General features: G+C 49.3%; 1 long non-coding RNA gene across 1 annotated transcript in view; it reads right to left on the bottom strand.

Moving 5' to 3' along the window:
- Positions 1–428: 428 nt before the first annotated feature.
- Positions 429–14,617, bottom strand: part of LOC114815001 — a 36,362-nt gene continuing 22,173 nt past the window's right edge. Inside the window, exons 2-3 of the long non-coding RNA XR_003762792.2 lie at positions 4,198–4,382; positions 429–1,024 (exon numbers count right to left, since the gene is read on the bottom strand). This is a non-coding gene — a long non-coding RNA (uncharacterized LOC114815001). The remainder of the gene's footprint in view (positions 1,025–4,197; positions 4,383–14,617) is intronic.

The following is a 14,617-nucleotide window of genomic DNA, read 5'->3' as shown; positions in this document are numbered from 1 at the left end:
GCAAACAACAGGCGAGTGACAGAGTTGGGATTAGAACCCAGCTCTCCTGACTTCCAGGCTCAAGCCCTTTCCACCAGGCAGGGAATGTGTCTGTTAGAATGTTATATTGTATTCTCCCAACCACCGGCGTAGAACAGTGCTCGTGCTTAGAACTGTGCTTGGCACATAGTAAGCATTTATTCATTCATTCATTCATTCAATAGTATTTATTGAGCGCTTACTATGTGCAGAGCACTGTACTAAGCACTTGGAATATACAAATCGGTAACAGAGAGAGACAGTCCCTGCCCTTTGACGGGCTTACAGTCTAATCGGGGGAGACAGACAGGCAAGAACAATGGCAATTAGTAGAATCAAGGGGAAGAACATCTCATTAAAACAATAGCAAGAGTACTATACCTATTATTATTCTAAGTACAGTGCACCCAGTAAGCGCTCAATAAATACGATCGGCTGACTGACCAGACCAGGCTGCTTCTCCTAATTCCCTCTGCCCGGTCTTCCATAAATCTGCAGGGAAAGCAATGCCGGTCTCCTTTCGTCACCTGTTCCGGAGACCAACAAACACCCCTGAAAAATAAGGTCTTGGGGAATTTATCGAAGAGGGCAGCGCGGGAACTGTGATTACCTCGGTGTAATCACTTTCTGGATTTCTGGACTGGATTCAGGTCTAGACCGGGTTCAGGGCTGTGTTGTGTTGCGCTGTTGAAGCCCGCAAAGTGCGTGTTCGAAGCCTTGCCCGGAGTTCCAATTCCCGGAGGGCTTTAGGCTGCCTCTCCCCTCCGTTCAATCTCCCAGCCAGCCCAGAGCTGAGGCTGGACAGGCTCAGGCCAAGGCTGTCATCTGGGGCCTGGGCGGAAACTCTTTCTCAGCCGGGTTCAGCGCCGGGTAGAGCCCCAGGGCCTTCCGCCTCGCTCGATTTTACTCAATCTCACCTCAGTGTGCGGAATCCACTTATTCCCATTCAAACACCAAAGGCTCCATCTCAGCAGTCAAATCAAAACGCAGATGTGGAGGGCTTTACCTCAGAGAGGGAAAGATTGTAAATCAAAGTAGAAGTAAGATTCCTTCCCCGTTTATGAGCCTGTTTTTAAATTGCCTTCAAGACGTATTCTTTTTTTTTATCTCCTCCATTCCCGCCCCCTAGAAGCATTGCTCCCAGAGGCTCCTGGGTAGGACTGCTAACCCGCGTATCGTTTCCTGTCATGTGACTGGAGACTCTGGCTATCAGCACCTCGATATTGTTCTGAGTGCGAGGCTCCACATGTGTTTCCTTTTGGAGAAAAATGACACCGTGTCACAGGAAGTCTCTCTTTTCTCAAGTCGAACGGGCGGATATTCTCAGTCAGCGTTGAGCAGATAATGAGAAACGATAAATGAGTTCTGACACAGTGGTTTAAAGTGAAACACACGCACCACGGCATCTCCTGCTCAGAGTTTGGGCCTACATCCGTTCGGGCTCTGCTTTATGTCCACAGTGTCTCGCTATGTCCCGTTCCATTAATTTTTAAACTTAGTGGAGTTAAAGAACAGAAAGGCGCAGGGCCCGGGGAGGGACAATATGTTGGGTGATGCGAGGGGAAGGGGGGAGAGACGAGAGAAATATTTCTCAGTCGATCAATCCATGGTATTTATTGAGGGCTTATTTTGCGGAGCATTGTACTAAGCACTCGGGAGAGCACGAAGCATGGTGTCTTGGATAGAGCACAGACCTGGGAGTCAGTAGGTCGTGGGTTCTAATCCCTTTTCCGCCATTTGTCTGCCATGTGACCTTGGGCAAGTCGCTTCACTTCTCTGGGCCTCACTTACCTCATCTTTAAAATGGGGATTAAGACCGTGAGTTCCATGTGGGACAGGGAGTGTGTCCAACCTGATTAGTTTGGATCTACCCTAGCGCTTGGGACAACGCTTAGCACCTATTGACAAATATCATCATTATTTTTATTAATAGGAGTAGTAGTCACCATCCCTGCCCTCAGGGAACTTACAAACTAGTAGGGGAGAGAGACATTAAAGTAAATTTCGGGTAAGGGAAGCAAAATAAGTGTTGCGAGGGTGGAGGTGAGGGGAGTATCAAAGTGCTTAGTGGGAGACAGAACCAACGCATAGATTGGTTTTTTTGTGGTATTTGTTAAAGAACTTACTCTGTGTCAAACACTATTCTAAGCACTGGGGAAGATAGATTTTAATTAGGTTGGACACACTCCCTGACTTGCAGGGGCTCACAGTTTAAGTAGAAGGGACAACAGGAGAACCGAGGCACAGGGAAGTTAAGTGATTCGCTTAAGGCCACAGAGCAAACAACTGGAAGAGCTACGGACTAGAATCCAGGTCCTTTGACTCCCAGGACAGTGTTCTTTCCACTAAGCTCTGCAGCTTCTCTAGGTGACGTAGAAGGGAGGAAGACTAGTGTGGGGAGATCGGACGATAGTCAGGGAAGTCTCCCTGGAGGAGATGTCTTAGTAGGGCTTTGAGGATGGGGAGAGTGTGGTCTGCTGGATATGAGGGGCAGGGAGTTCCAGGCAAGAGGCAAGGATGAGCAAGGGATCGACAGTGAGAGAGATGAGAGCGAGGCAAGATGAGTAGGTCGGCGCTAGAGGAGCAAAGTGTGTGGGCTGGGTTGCAGCGGGAAAGGAGGGAGGATTGGCAGGAGCGAGAGAGCTGATCGAGTGCCATGAAGCCAGTGGTAAGGAGTTCCTGTTTGATGTGTGGTTGGATGGGCAACTGTGTGGGTTTCTGAGGAGTGGGGAAACGCTCTCCGATTGATTTTTTTTTAAAGAAAGATGATCTGGGCAGCAGTGTGAACTATGGACTGGAAAAGGGAGAGGCTGAAGGTAGGGAGGCCCGCATGTTCAGTCTGTCACCAAATCCCGTCACAACATCTCTAGAACCTGCCCTTTCGAGATCGATCCAAACCGCAACTACGTTTATCCAAGCACTTCTCACAGCCCTCTCCGACTACTGCATCGGCCTCCTCGCTTTTCTCCTTGCTTCCTGTCTCTCCCTTCTTCAGTCCATACTTAACTCTGCTGCCCAGATTATTTTCTAAAAAAAATTCAGGCCGTAGCTCCCCACTCCTCAAAAACCTCCAATGGTTGCCCATCCACCTCCATATCAGACAGAAACTCCTTACCTTTGGCTTTAAGGCAGCTCTCCCCCTCCTACCTTACCTCGATAATCTTTTTTTTTTTTTTTTTGGTATTTGTTAAGCACTTACTGTATAACAAGCCCTGTTCTAAGCCCTGGGAGAGATACAAGTTAAACAGGTCGGGCACAGTCCCCGTCCCACATGAGGCTCACACTCTAAGTAGGAGGGAGGACAGGTGTTGAATCCCTATTTTGCAGTTGAGGAAAATAAGGCCCAGAGAGGTTAAGTGACTTGCCCAAGATCACAAAGCAGACAAATGGCTACTACAACCCAATCCACACACTCTGCTCCTCTTCTATCCCGCCACTGCCAACTTGGGATTCCACTCCCTTCGTAAAGGACGGACCACCGTTCTTTTCACCTTCAAAACCCTCCTAAAAATCACATCTTCTCTAACAGGCTTTCCCTAATTAGGTTCTAATTTCACCCATTCACTACCTCCCTAATACTTCACCTATGCATCTGAATCTTTACCCTTTAAGCTAGATATTCCGCCCGCCTTCAACCCCAAAGCACTTACGTACTTATTCCTGTACACTTTATTTTAATGCCCATCTTCCCACCTAGTCTGTAAGCTTCCCGTGGGCAACGTTCGTTCTGACAAGTCATTTTTTATGGCATTTGTTAAGCGCTTACTAGGTGCCAGGCACTGTCCTAAACACTGGGGTAGAGACAAACTAATCAGGCTGGACACAGTCCATGTCCCAAATGGAGCCTCACAGAGTTAATCCCCATTTTACAGATGAGGTAACCGAGGCCCAGAGAACCGAAGTGACTTGCCCAAGGTCACACAGCAGACAAATGGCGAAGTCGGAATTGGAACCTCCGACTCCCACGCCCATGCTCTTTCCACTAGGCAACACAGCTTCTCCAACGCTTTCGTACCGTGCTCTCTCAAGTATTTAGTACAGTGCTCTCTCTGTAATCTCTTAGTAAATAGCAGTGATGGAGACTGACCCTTTTCACCCATCATACGGACTGGCAATTTCTCCTCCATCGGGCTCCTGTGGTCGGGGTGAATTTTGAACGGGAGTGCCAACTGGGTTTACCTCTTAGATGACATTTCTAGGCGAATGGGTTGCGGTGATGGATCTCGAGATGCCGGAGCGGTCACCCCATCCCAACTTCAGGACCCAGAACGAGTCATAACTTTGGACGCCGGGCGATGAAGACTCCGCTGCAACTCAGCTCAAAGGCAGGGGTCCGGATGTGATGATCCGCTGAGTCTTTGACCCTGGGATAGTAAGAGGAGTACCGGTCATTATTATTAGCAATAGTAGCGGATGACTGTGTGCTCCATGTGGGGCAGGGACTGAGACTGACCTGATTATCTTGTATCTACCCAGTATTTAGTACAGTTTTTGACATATAGTAGTCACGTAACAAAAACCACAATTATAGTCGGGTTTATTGAGCTCTGTACTAGGCACTGGGGAAGTACACATCACCTGCCCACAAGGAGCGTATAGTCTAACGGGGAAGACCCTTAGAAAGACATTTACAACCAGGTAGTCAAAATAAATAATCGAATGTACAAGTACATAAAAATATAGAGAGAAGAGTGCTGGGGAGGGGCATGAATAAATAAGCGCTAGAGTCAGCTGATGGGAACATTTGGGATGCCAGAACTGTCTCTCAATTCGGAAGAATGACCGCATGATCCTTTTCTATTACCCTCCAGGAATTACCTTGTTTATATTCTCTGTGGGGCAGGAGAGGAGGAGTTGAAGGAGTGTTTTGCTCAAGGATCCTTTGTTTGATCAATCACATGGGATCGTATTCTGGAGAAAAGTCCATTATGAAATGATTTTACTCTCAAATAGAATTTGAGGGAATGCTATCTTTTCAAGCCTCCAATCCTTTTCAGACTTGGAGGGTTGTTGTTTTTAATGGTCCTTTTTAAGTATTTACTCTGTGCCAGGCACTATACGAAACAGTGGGGTAGATGCAGGATAACCAGGTTGGCTGCGGTCTCTGTCCCATATTGGGGTTCACAGTCTAAATTGGAGGGAAGAGAATTGAATCCCCACTTTACAGATGAGATAACTAAGACTCTGAAGCAGTGTGTCCTAATGTAGAGAGCACAGGCTTGGGAACCAGAAGGAACTGGGTTCTAATCCTGACTCTGCCTCTTATCTGCTGTTTGACCTTTGGCAAGTCACTCAACTTCTCTGTGCCTCAGTTACGTCATCTGAAAGATGGGAATTAAGACTGTGAGCCCCACGTGGGACACGGACCGTGTCCATTCTGATTATCTTATATCTACCCCAGTGCTTATTTCAGTGCCTGGCACATAGCGAGCACTTAACAAGCTTCATTAAAAAAAATACACGTTAGGGTCCAAGGTCATGCAGAAGACCAGTGGAAGAGCTGTGATTTGAACCCAGCTCCTCTGGCTCCCAATCCTGTGTTGCTTCTCTGGGGGTAAAAAGTCCAGTCTTATTTCACTTGCTCTGTATCTCTTCCCCTATAAAACACTCCAACAAGAGTCATTCATTCATTCAATAGTATTTATTGAGCGCTTACTATGTGCAGAGCACCGCACTAAGCGCTTGGAATGAACAAGTCGGCAACAGATAGAGACGGTCCCTGCCGTTTGACGGGCTCACGGTCTAATCGGGGGAGACGGACGGACGAGAACGATGGCAGTAAATAGAGTCGAGGGGAAGAACATCTCGTAAAAACAATGGCAACTAAATAGAATCGAGGCGATGTACATTTTATTAACAAAATAAATAGGGTAACGAAAATATATACAGTCGAGCGGACGAGTACAGTGCTGAGGGGATGGGAAGGGAGGGGGGAGGAGCAGAGGGAGATGGGGGGAAAAGAGGGTTAAGCTGCGGAGAGGTGAAGGGGGGGCGGTAGAGGGAGTAGAAGGAGAAGAGGAGCTCGGTCTGGGAAGGCCTCTCGGAGGAGGTGAGTTTGAAGTAGGGTTTTGAAGAGGGGAAGAGAATCAGTTTGGCGGAGGTGAGGAGGGAGGGCGTTCCGGGACCGCGGGAGGACGCGGCCCGGGGGTCGCAGCCTGGATGGGCGAGAACGGGGGACGGCGAGGGGGTGGGCGGCCGAGGAGCGGAGCGTGCGGGGTGGGCGGTAGAAAGAGAGAAGGGAGGAGAGGTAGGAAGGGGCAAGGTGACGGAGAGCCTCGAAGCCTAGAGTGAGGAGTTTTTGTTTGGAGCGGAGGTCGACGGGCAACCGCTGGAGTTGTTTAAGAAGGGGAGTGACAGGCCCAGATCGTTTGTGCGGGAAGATGAGCCGGGCGGCGGAGTGAAGAATAGACCGGAGCGGGCCGAGAGAGGAGGAAGGGAGGTCAGAGAGAAGGCTGACACGGTAGTCTAGCCGGGATATAAAGTAGGAATTCAGCCCAACCACCGGAGAGTTTTTTCCTTATTCTGAGCTATTACGCAGCCTTTAGCCCATTCTATTTGGCAATTAGAATACCGAGGATGCTGAATCCAAATGTCCTCTGTCTCCCCTGCCCATAAGGAGCTTCCCTGCCAATGGTGGAGAAAGACATAAACGTATTTACAAACCAAGAATTCAATATCAGTATAACAGTCGAATCAATATTTTAAAAATCGGTAATTGAATGCGAAATGAATAGAGGTGTAAGTGCAATACACAAGAAAGCAGCGTGGCCTAGTGGATAGAGCGTGGGCCTTGGAGTCAGAAGGACCTTGGTTTTAATTCTGGCTCTGCCACTTGCCTGCTGTGTGACCTTGGGCAAATCACTTGACTTCTCTGTGTCTCGATTACCTCATTTGCAAAGTGGAGATGAAGACTGTGAGCCCCAGGTGGGGCATGGCCTGTGTCCAGTCGGATTGGCTTGGAGCTATCTAACCCAGTGCTTAATACGGTGCCTGGCACATAGTAAGCACTTTACAAATACCATTAAAAAAAAGAAAACGAAAAAAAGAAAGAAGATAGGGGCAGGGTGGAGGGGAATGTTGGGGAATGGGTAAGACTCTCTGAACTCAGGACTACGGCCTGGTTTTGTGCACCGCTTCCTCTGTTAAAACCCAGAGGGAACCCCTGGGATAATGATAATAATTGTGGTACCTCCTAAGCACTTACTTTGTGCCAAGCACTGTGCTGAGATAAGCAGGTCAGAAACAGTCCCCGTCCCATGCGGGGCTCACAGTCAAAGAGCGAGGATGAGCAGGTACTGAATCTCCATCTTACAAATGAGGAAACTGAAGCCTAGGGAAGTGAAGTGCATTCCAAGTGCTTAGTATAAGTGCTCTGCACATAGTAAGCGCTCAATAAATACTATTGAATGAATGAAGTGACTTAATAATAATAACAATGTTGGTATCTGTTAAGGGTTTACTATGTGCAGGGCACTGTTCTAAGCGCTGGGGCATACAGAGTGATCAGGTTGTCCCACGTGGGGCTCACAGGCTTCATCCCCATTTTCCAGATGAGATAACTGAGGCACAGAGAAGTGAAGTGACTTGCCCACAGTCACCCAGCTGACAGGTGGCAGAACCGGGATTCCAACCCATGATCTCTGACTCCCAAGCCCGGGCTCTTTCCACTGAGCCGTGCTGACTTGCCCAGGGTCAGGCGGCAGGCAAGTGACAGACGGCATTAGAACACAGGTCCCCCGATTCCCAGGCCAAAGCCGTATCCGTTAGGCCACGCTGCTTCTCAATCCATATTTTTTGGGGGAACTCGAATCGGGGGGGTTGGGGGCAAGCCTACAGCTCGGCAAGGGAACCATTCTCCCTCAGGCAGGGGATCCGCAAGGATGGAAGGGGCAGTTTCTGAACCGGAACGGTGAGTTCAGAGCTGACGAGGAAGAGACAGCCCTCCTCCCTAAGAACCAGCCTCTGTTCTGCACGTCTGAAGTGCTCTTATCCCCTCTTCCACGCCACGGCCCCTCAAGAAGCCGCAGGGATTCATCGTTCACCTCTGGGTCGGGCTAAGCCCGGGCCAATTAGTTAAGTAGTCGCTGCTGCTGCCGGCAACCGTTCCGAGGCCTCCAGAGAACCAGGGTTTCCAGGGCCTTATGTCACAGGCTCGCACATCTGGAGGGGCTCTTCTGAAGCCGGAGCACCTGGAGGTTCGGGGGTGCAGAGGTCCCGGTGGAAGAGAATGATAATTGCTCATTAAAGTGGCCCTGCTCCAGCTTTAACCCTTTTGTTCTGAGGAACCATCGTCCTGACCCTTCAGCGGAGACATCAGAAAGTGGGAAGGACAGGTATAGATCCCGAAGACCTCCAACCCACAGACCCCAGAGAGAAATCTGAAGGGATGTAGAGGGATTTCCATCCGAGATTCTTACAGGGCTTCTCTATTCCCAGTTTGCTCATTCATTCATTGATTAGTATTTATCGAGCGCTTACTATGTGCAGAGCACTGTACTAAGCGCTTGGAGTGGACAAATCAGCAACAGATACAGTCCCTGTCCATTGACTGGCTTACAGTCTAATCTAATCTGCTCAACTCAATCTCCCGGCCCACCTCGAATGAAAGAGGCAACGGAAGTGTTTTGAGAAGCAGCTTGACCTATTAGCATGGGCCTGGGAGTCAAAAGACCTGGGTTCTAATCTCAGTTCCACCTCTTATCCGCTGGGTGACCTTGGACAAGTCACTTCAGTTTTCTGTGCCTCTGTTTCCTCATCTGTAAAATGGGAATTAAGACTGTGAACCCCATGTGGGACAGTGGGATTGGTGTCCAACCCAATTATCTTCTGCCTACCCCGACACTCAGTACAGTGACCGGCACGTAGCATTTAACAGAAAACACAGTGATTATTGTTATCGGTGAGTTGCATGAGAACGCCCCCGCCCCCCCCCGCCCCCCCCGAGAGAGCCGATGGAGGTTTTAACGAACAGAAGAAGAGCAAACCGCTCTCTTCTTCCACGCAGGTCAACTACTTTGCATTTAGGGGCTCGAGTTAGATATAAGCAAGGACTTCCACGACCAGAATAGGCACACAAATAGACCAAGGAGAGAAGCTGAGAAATCACCAGTTCTGGAGACCTTAATTGAGACAATAGCCACCCTTCCCTATCAGGTCTGTTGGGCCTGGAGGCAGGGGACTGGACGAGATGAAATCAAAGAACATTTTCCGCATTAGGAATTTGAGATTTTCTTTTTAATTCCCTGTCACTTGCATCAGTGTTTTGCTTTTGTTTTTCTTTTTTTTTTTCAAGTTAGGAATAAGCAATAGATGATATCAATGGGATGCCTCCAGAATTCCTAGAAATAAACAGGGTGGAAAGAATCAAGCCAATAATCAGTATGGCAGTAGGATGCAGGGTTGATTTCATGACTTAATCGTTTGCAAAGGGAATGGAGTGCCTTGGTTTTGAATCTTGATTACAGGTGTGTTCAGGAGGGTATTTTTGCTCAGTCTTGAGGTATTTCCCTTCACTGGTATTATTTCCCTAGAGCTGCTGCTCCCATGATGATCTCGGTTGACTTCTGCTTTAATTATCATTAGGCCTTTTCTAGCTGCAAAATGCCTAACAATCAGTTTTAATTGCAAATCCGAGCAACACCCTGTTCAGGAGTTTAGAGTAATCTCTCTGTGGCAAAGAAAGGTTGACTCAAAGGCAAGGAGTCAATCAATGGAAGCGATTGAATGTTCAGGCTGCGCAGACCACTGCACTAAACGCTCGAGAGAGTTCGATAGAGTCGTACAGTAGAAGCGGTCCCTGCCCTCGAGGATCTTGGGATGTAGAGGGGGAAAAAACAGACATTAAAATAAATTACAGGTTAGGAATGTACAAGAGGTCTGTGGAGGGGGGAAAGTGAAGGGAATATAATAATGATGGTATTTGTTAAGCACTTACTATGCGCCAAGCACCGTTCTAAGCACTGGGATAGATACAAGGTAATCAGGTTATCCCACGTGGGGCTCACAGTCATAATCCCCATTTTGCAGATGAGGCAACGGAGGCCCAGAGAAGTTCAGCCCGAAGTCACACAGCTGAAAAGTAGCGGAGCTGGGATTAGAACCCACGACCTCTGACTCCCAAACCCATGCTATGCCCCTAAGCCACGCTGCTTCTCGTGCTAGATGAAGACTCACATGAATAGGTGAGGCAATAGGGAGGGAAATAGGAAGATGAGAATCTAGGCAAGGAAGGCTTCCTGGAGGAGATGTGATTTTGGAAATCAGTGCGTGAGTCGCGGACTCACAGTTGGTTTTTTGGTGTTGTAATCAATGTTATTAGTGCCAAGCACTGTACTAGATGCTGGGGTGGATGCAAGCTAATTAGATTGGGCACAGTCGGTGACCCACGTGGAACGCACAGTCTGGGGATTACCCATTTTACAGATGAGGTAACTGAGGCTCAGAGAAGCTAAGTGACTTACCCGAGGTCACACAGCAGACAAGCGGCGGAGCCGAGATTAGAACCCAGGTCCATCTGACTCCCAGGTCCATCGACGCTCTATCCATTAGGCCACACTGCTTCTCTGGCCTCAAGGCTCTCCACCAGCTTTGTCTTTCTTACGTGTCAGCTCCCTTCCCCCGTTCATTCATTCATTCAATAGTATTTATTGAGCGCTTACTATGTGCAGAGCACTGTACTAAGCGCTTGGAATGGACAAGTCGGCAACAGATAGAGACGGTCCCTGCCCCTCGACGGGCTCACGGTCTAATCGGGGGAGACGGGCAGACATGAACAATGGCAATAAATAGAGTCAAGGGGAAGAACATCTCATAAAAACAATGGCAAATAAATAGAATCAGGGTGATGTACATCTCATTAAACAAAATAAACAAAATAAATAGGGTGATGAAGATATATACAGTTGAGCGGACGAGTACGGTGCTGAGGGGGTTCACCATCTGCACACCTCCCAAGTTCATCTTCTATTTTCCCCTGCTCTTGAATCTCCTCCCTCCAGGTCCTCATCCGCCCTGTGTCCCTCAGTCTGGAATTCTATTCCTTCCCAAGTCCCTCAGGCCACACCCCTCTCCATCTTCAAAACCCTCCTAAAATCCACCTCCTCCAGCTCGATTTCTGATTCATTCTCTGTTCCCCGAGTCACCTCTAGCTTTATACATTTATACCCTCAAGGCTCAGTTCTGGGTCACCTTCTTCTCTCTCCATTATCTACACCCACTCCCTTGGATAACTCATCTGCTCCCATGCTTCACCCACCACCTCTATGCAGATGATTCTCAAATCTCCATCTCTAGCCCTGATCTCTCTCCTTTTCTGCAGTCTCGCATTTCCCCTTGCCTTCAGGACATCTCCACCCAAACTTCCCCAAACTGACCATGCATCTCTGCATCTAAAGAAACCCTTTACCGTCAACTCTATGGCCCTCAGTCAGATATCCCCCTATTGCCTTATCTCACCGATCTATTACAATCCATCTCACGTACTTCGCTCCTCCAAAATCACCCTGCTCACTGTACCACGATCTCGCCTGTCTCCCCACTGACCCCTTGGCCGTGTCCTCCCGCCGGTCCGGAGCTTGGAAAGACCCCGGGCTTGGGAGTCAGAGGTCATGGGTTCTAATCCCGACTCCGCCGCTTGGCAGCTGTGTGACTTTGGGCAAGTCACTTCACTTCTCTGTGCCTCAGTTACCTCATCTGTAAAATGAGGATTAAGACTGTGAGCCCCACGTGGGGCAACCTGATCATCTTGTAACCCCCCCAGCGTTTTAGAACAGCGCTTTGCACATATTAAGCCCTGAACAAATGTCATTATTATTATTATCTGACAGATCACCACTGACCCCATCTTCAAAGCCCTAGTGAAATCACATCTCCTCGAAAAGACCTTCCCTAACTCAACCCTCACTTCCCCTATATGCCTTCCCTTCAATTTCACCTATGTGCTTGGGTCTGTACCCCTTGTAAAGTCACCTCACCCCAAGCCCTACAGCATTTATGTACATATTCCTCTGTGATTTATTTTCTGTCTGTCTGCCTCCCCTTCTAGTCTGTAGGCTCTTCGTGGGCAGGGATTCATTCATTCATTCAATAGTATTTATTGAGCGCTTACTATGTGCAGAGCACTGTACTAAGCGCTTGGAATGTACAAATCGGCAACAGATAGAGACAGTCCCTGCCCATTGACGGGCTTACAGTCTAATCGGGGGAGACAGACAGACAAAAACAATAGCAATAAATCGAATCGAGGGGATGTACATTTCATTAAAGCAATAGCAATAAATAGAATCAAGGGGTTGTACGTCTCATTAACAAAATAAATAGGGTAATCAAAAATATATACAATTGAGTGGACGAGCACAATGCTCAGGGGAGGGGAAGGGAGCAGAGGGAAAAGGGGAAGCTCAGTGTGGGAAGGCCTCCTGGAGGAGGTGAGCTCTAAGTGGGGCTTTGAAGAGGGGAAGAGAATTAGTTTGGCGGAGGTGAGGACTACTGTACTGTATTCTCCCAAGCACTTAGTATAGCGTTCTACACGCAGTAAACATTCAATAAATACCACTGATTGATCGATCGATCGATCGATCGATCCTCCACAACCATATGTCTCCTTGGATATTCAGTTGTACATTCAACTGATCCTTCTGATACTTCATCCTAGCACCTTTGTTCTATTCTCTATCTGAGCTCGGCCTGGCTACTGCTTGTAAGCATTCTGAACGTCTTTTTCTCCCACTGGGTTGAAAACTCCCTATGAGCAGGGAATATGACTTGCTCCTCTCGTATTTAACACTTAATACCATAGGCCGCATTCAACACCTAATAAATACCATTCTGTCACTCGGGTTTCTAGGCCCCAGGGTGGTCTTCAGAACCGGGACATTTAGGATGCTCGATCTTCGATCACAGCAACTTTCTGATCTGCATTTCTAAACCCAGCAGTTCCTGGACCAAAAGCAGCGGGCCCTCCCCGGTCATCTTAACGAGGAGGGTGTAAAATGTAAAATGTCACCTGTAAAATGGGGATTCAACATCTGTCTTCTCCTCCCCCTTCTTTTTTCGTCAGCCCCTTGTGGGACAGGGATTGTATCTGAGCTGATCGTATTGTGTCCACCTCGGTGGTTAGCACGGTGCTTGGTGAGCACAACCTCCTCCGTTGTCATTCTTATTATTATCATTATCATTATTCTGAGGGTGGGTAGCTTCTGCGCTTCCTTCCCCCACATCCTCCTTCCCCCTGGAATTCTCCCCACCAGCCGGCCCCAGGGAGGGTGTCCTCTGTACTCAAGGGATGCTCAGAGACCCCCCAAAGCGAAATTGGAGCTGACATCGCCCCAGGAAGGGTGACGTCTGTACTCGGGGGATGCTCGGGAACCCCCAAAGTGAGAACGGAGCTGAGATCGCCCCAGGGAGGGTGTCTGTACTCAGGGGGTGCTCAGAGACCCCCAAATTGAGAACGGAGCCGAGATCGCCCCAGGGAGGGTGTCGAATGTACTCAGGGGGCGCTCAGAGACCCCCAGAGTGAGAAGGGAGCTGAGACCGCCAACTGGCTCGGGCCCGAGCCCGCGGGGGCTCCTCCCGGGTTGATCACGCGACTCCCTAACCTCACCCCGATCCCTGACGCTGAGCGGACGGGCCCGAAGCCCCCGCCTGAAACAATCCCTCGAGCCGCTCCTTCCTCGGACCAAGTCTCTCCCTGACGAAACCCAGACGGCGTCGCCGACCCTGGACTTTCTCGGCGGCCGGCGGGGAAGCCGAGATCCGGAACTTGACCCCCTTCCCTCCGGCTGGCCTCGGGCCTTGGGCAAGGCCCTTCTGCGGTCACCCCAACTGGGGGGAGAGGGGGGTTGGAAAGACTGGCCAAGGGGCTTCCAGGAAAAGCCGTGGGCTGGTGAGTGGGGGCACAGTGACCTTTCCATGAGAGTCAGGCCGGGTAGGCCCGACCCGGGCCCCGGCGGCCAATCCGTAGAGCAACAGCGCCCCCCAGCGGCTGGCCTCTGCCCAGACCCACTGCCGGAGAGAAACCCGCTCCTTTCTCTTCGCTTTCTTTTACAAATTAGTTGTTAAACCCTTACTAAATAATAATACTAATAACAAGATTTGTTAAGTGCTTTCTATATAATAATAATGTTGGTACTTGTTAAGCGCTTACTAGGTGCAGAGCACCGTTCTAAGCGCCGGGGGGAGATCCAGGGTCGTCAGCTTGTCCCACGTGAGGCTCACAGTCTTCATCCCCATTATACAGATGAGGGAACTGAGGCCCAGAGAATAATAATAATAATGTTGGCACTTGTTAAGGACTTACTATGTGCAGAGCACTATTCTAAGCTCTGGGGGAGATACAGGGTCGTCAGGTTGTCCCACGTGAGGCTCACGGTCTTCATCCCCGTTTTACAGATGAGGTAACAGGCCCAGAGAAGTGACTTGCCCACAGTCACCCAGCTGACAAGTGGCAGAGCCGGGATTCGAACCCATGATCTCTGACTCCCAAGCCCGGGCTCTTTCCACTGACCCACGCTGCTTCTCTGAAGTGAAGTGACTTGCCCACAGTCACCCAGCTGACAAGTGGCAGAGCCGGGATTCGAACCCATGACCTCTGACTATATGT

This window comes from Ornithorhynchus anatinus, chromosome 11 (genome assembly GCF_004115215.2).
Source record: "Ornithorhynchus anatinus isolate Pmale09 chromosome 11, mOrnAna1.pri.v4, whole genome shotgun sequence".
Lineage (NCBI taxonomy): Eukaryota > Metazoa > Chordata > Mammalia > Monotremata > Ornithorhynchidae > Ornithorhynchus > Ornithorhynchus anatinus.
The sequence above is the reverse complement of the archived record's forward strand: the minus strand, read 5'-3'. Positions and strand labels throughout refer to the sequence as shown.